This window comes from Balaenoptera musculus, chromosome 17, assembly GCF_009873245.2.
Source record: "Balaenoptera musculus isolate JJ_BM4_2016_0621 chromosome 17, mBalMus1.pri.v3, whole genome shotgun sequence".
NCBI classification, from domain to species: domain Eukaryota; kingdom Metazoa; phylum Chordata; class Mammalia; order Artiodactyla; family Balaenopteridae; genus Balaenoptera; species Balaenoptera musculus.
The window spans coordinates 27783972-27788915 of NC_045801.1; positions in this window are offsets into that span (position 1 = coordinate 27783972).

A 4944-nucleotide genomic window follows, 5' to 3' on the forward strand; every position below is an offset into this window, starting at 1 on the left:
CTAGAGATGTCTATAAATGTGGGAGTTTTCTATTAATAATGAAAATGTTTATCTCACGGAGAATATTTTCATATCATCCCATTTCCTTGTACTGAGGATAAAAATTGATTCAGTAGTTAGTGTTGGTTCTACTCCAGCAGCCAGTTTTGTCTCTGTAATGTGTGACACGTGAAGCACCAACAGGCTTTGCCCAGGAAACTTTCTGGAAGGGGTGTTGCTTATCCATCAGCCTGATTACCTAAAATATTGACTGGAGATTCATCTTGATCAGGTACTTTTCTCTTCTTAAAAAATAATTTATCAGATTCATTTATTTTAAATATTTTGTGAAGATGACAAGTAACTTAGCTGAGAAAAAAAAAACAAGCCAAACACTTTGTAATGAACCACAGTATAGTTCACTTAACTACAACATAAATGTTGGTGATGACAATTGTTTTAGAGAACCACTCTCACCTACCACTTGGAAATACTAGAATGGAAATTCTGTCCCCTCCCTCTCTCACCTCAGGCCTTCTCCTAAACAGAGACCTGATCGATCTGGTTGGTGAATTTTAAAAAAGGAAAAGGACTTGCTTCTTTCTCTCTCTTTCATATCTGCTGAGCTGGAGGAGGCACACGGTCTCTCCTCATCCACAGGATAATTTTCCAGGACAGTCCCTGACACTGCAAAGCAACTTCTGCAGCATCGGATGGAGGGTTAGGTTTTCTAATGGGCTTTGTAAGTGAGAGGGTAAGTTTTCTAATGGAATTTTGGGGAAGTATAAGGAAAACATCGGACCCCCATCTCGGTTACATCCTCCTGCTGGAATCACCAATGTGTATCTCTTTATCGGACCAAACCCAAGAAAGGAATAAAGGGATGCATTTATTAGGCCTCTAGAAACTAACATATATTAATAAGAGTGTTTGGTTATGGAGTAAACTTCCAACTCTAGTTCTGACTTAGTTTGATACCAAGCTTTTTCTTATTGTTATTAATCTGATACTACCTCAATCTTAGATAATCTTCAATGCTACATCTTCTTCCCATTCCAAGTAAATCACTCTTTGCATAATATGTATAGCAAACATTTGAGTGACTGTTAAGTAAAAGATACTGTCAGTTTATAAATACCATTGTATTTAAGCCTCAAATCAACGGTATAATGTAGATACTATTATTTATATTCTGAAGAGTTAAATAAGCTTAAAGAATTTCAATAGTTAGTAAAATATCATGCATCTGGAAAGTGATAGAGCTGAAACTCAAACCTAGTTTTGGCTAACTCTAAATTCCATGGTTTTTAAATGTTCCATGCTATGCAATCCTCACAAAAATCCAATTTACAAATATAACTACTTATTCAATTATATAAATTCTTGAACATCTATTTAATAACTATCTGTAATGTGCCAGTCATTTGTACTGGAAATAGGATGCTAAACAAGACTGAGAATTTTTGTTTGCTCAAGGAGTTTACAATCTGGAGCAGGGGAGTGGATAGGTAGGTAGGTAGGTAGGTAGGTAGGTAGATAGATAGATAGATAGATAGATAGATAGATAGATAGATAGATAGATAGATAGGTAGATAGATAGATTTAAACAGTGATGAGTGCTATAAAGGACCAAAAAAAGAAGATAATGGAATCAGTGGTAATGGAAGTGGAAAGGATGATACAGCAAGGCCAGTTCAGACTGGTTGATAAGGGAAGTGTCTCTGAGTCAGTGATATTTTAGCTGACCTTTGAAAGATAAAAAGTCAGCAAAATGACTTTTTTGCAGTTATGAGAAACAGTAAAGGGAAAAGACTAAAAATAAATACAGGATATATACTTTTTGTGTTTGAAAACTGGCTCTAGCATATACTAGCTGTGATTAATGTCATTTAATGTCTTCATTAATTTCTATAAAATGGAAATAATAGTAATACCTACCTCAGAGTTATGATTACTAAATAATTTATTAAAAGGGGAGGTTTGATTAGTACTTGAACATGGCAAACAGTATTTTAGTGTTAGCTATCACCACCACCATCATCATCATGATCATCATCTTGTTCATTCTAGGCAGAATAAATAGATTTTCAAGGCCTTAAAGCTGGAGCAAGCTTGGTGAGGTCACTGCTATTATTATCATCCTAATATACAGAAGGCTGAGCCAGGATTCTAACTATGGTGCCTCAGTTCAATCACTTTTCATCCTAGCTTGCCAAGTACATTGAATGTTAAGTAATAGACTAGCTCAAGTTCAGTTGTTACTTTCAGTTTCTCATGTCTGAGACTTAAAGGGTGACAATTATTTGCTTTAAGGAATATAAATAATTTGAGTTAAATAAACTCTTCTGGAACCCACATATATTAACAGGTCACCATCTGTACCTTATTGCCATAGTATTCAAGGACTATATAGAAATCGCACTAGATTAAAATAATACTGAGGCTCAAATATATTAAAATAATAGTACAAAGAAAATATTTTATTAAACTATCATAAATGTATGATTATATAAATGAATCACTTTATGTTGAGAGTGGTTAAAGTATTTATGGATAAATTATCACTTTTGTAATGCATTATCAAGTGATTCTGTAAAAAAATTTATACACATATACAATATATAGAATATTATATAAAATATATGACAAATATCAAAATATTAAGAATATTTTTGGATATAGGTGATGGGTATATCAAGCTATTCTACCATTTATTATGTTTTTAAGTATTTTTTAATTGTTTCATAACAAATAGCCTCCTTTAAACAAGCCATTGCATTAGTTTAAATTATGGAAAATCACATAATGCAAAGGATCAGCTGAGGAAGAAGAACACAGAAAAAGAATCTGAAGAGCATTTTAGAAAATAAGAAGATATATCAGAAGTAAGTACAATTCTAAAGTAGAGAATTTTATAAAGTGAACACTACTTTAGGTCTTCAAAAACGTGTACATTTTTTTTCATTCTTCAGGAGCAAACCACTTTGGACTTGCACTATAAAACCCATATATAACTATCTAGTTAAATATTACAATTTTAATAATTATATAGAATTTTAGATTCTTCATTAAAGATGAAGTTTTCAGAAGCTTTAGAGCAAATGGCTAAGAAGGGCAGCAGCCCTCATGTTTTTCCCTGTTTCCTCTTTATATGGATGTTTATTCATTTAGACTTGATCTATACCTGTTCTCTTTCTGTTTATGAGGCCCAGTTTATGATTCTTGTGAAATTGAAGTATTTCATCTTCCAAGCACATCATCCCAGGTCCTGAATAGCTTACATCCTAATACTCTAATTCTCAAAGTCTTATCTACTACGTTGACATCAGAGGGTCCTTATGAAAGAAACATCAAGGACCATCAGAGTTGACAGACACAAATTATGGAATGAGGTGTCTGTGAGACTTGAGAATTTGTCATAGTCTATTGCATCTGGGTTACTCATTTCAAACCTGTATAGGACAGCACTAACCAAGAAGTCAATACCACTAACATGCATTTGCCACCAGGGTCTTTGACCTGTGTCACTTTCTCTTAAAAAGTTGTATTGATGCAGCCTTACACTGCCCTAATAGCAGCTTGTAATTGTCCTGTTTTGTTCACAGAAATATCCGGTGAGCTGTGAAGCCTGAAGTAGCACTTAATTTCAAAAACATGACTTTGACTAGAAAAACACTTCACATGGAATAGCAATACTGACCTTCTCTACTGTATGTTCTTTGTCTTTTTGTTAGAATGAAGGCAGTTTAGAAGTCAACTTGTATTCAGTGTATTCTCTCAAACTATAAATGCCTAAATAAGCTTAACGCATTACAAATGGCACAAAACATGAACATGAAGTATGTTTATAAAAATCCAAAGCAATAAAATAGGGTTAAAATCATATCTGCCTGCAAACATTTTAAGATGATGGACCCACAAATAGCAGACTTGTTAGTTTGTGACACTCTCCAAGAGAGGGGACATGTAAGCATAAGGCCATGGAAAATATAATTTAAATTTTTAGGTCTAGTCAGTTTCTCAGTGATTGTAAGAGGACATGGATACCTTAAATTCATTTCTTGATTAAACAAAGAATAATAATCAAGCCAGATAGCCCATATTTTTAGTTAACACAAAGTTATCATTTCTCAAAGAGGAAGATAGTATTTAGAACACACATAGAAATAGTCTATTACACAAAATTAAAAATTTGATAGTATATTTAAAACACTTGATGCAAAATACAACTACTATAAACATATTCAAGTACTTTTTTTCTCAGCAGGAAAAGTTAAAAATTAACCATCTTTAAAAATAACACTGCCTTGTGCAGCTTCTAGCCAAATGAATTTAATATCAAATTTGAGACATTTCATCTACAAAAAAAATGTGTCTCTAAGAATATATTATAAAGTATTTACTGCATAAAATCTATTGGTAGCTAAGAAAATAGAGGTAATGACTATATTTTATAATGACACTTTTTCTTTAGAAAATCAGTCTTTGGTGAGTCAGGTGAACTGCAAAAAAAGCCAGATCATGACAGCACGTTGAACGTGCCCTACTTAAAATTCAGCTAACTGCTCAAAAGAAAGTGAGAGCACAGTAGGACTACAACTCTTTCCCTTGTGTGCCCTTAGAAGGCAGTATCCAGAGCAACTACACAACATCATCCAAGGAGTCATCAGGGTCTGCCCACTGATGTTGTGTTCATCATGGTTTATGAATTGAGACAGAGAATTTTATTTATTTATTTATTTAAATTAATTTATTTATTTATTTTGGGCTGTGTTGGGTCTTTGTTGCTGCGTGTGGTTTTTGTCTAGTTGCAGTGAGTGGGGGCTACTCTTCGTTGCGGTGCACGGGCTTCTCATTGCAGTGGCTTCTCTTGTGTAGCACAGACTCTAGGCGCATGGGCTTCAGTAGTTGTGGCACGCGGGCTCAGTAGTTGTGGCTCACGGGCTCTATAGTGCAGGCTCAGTA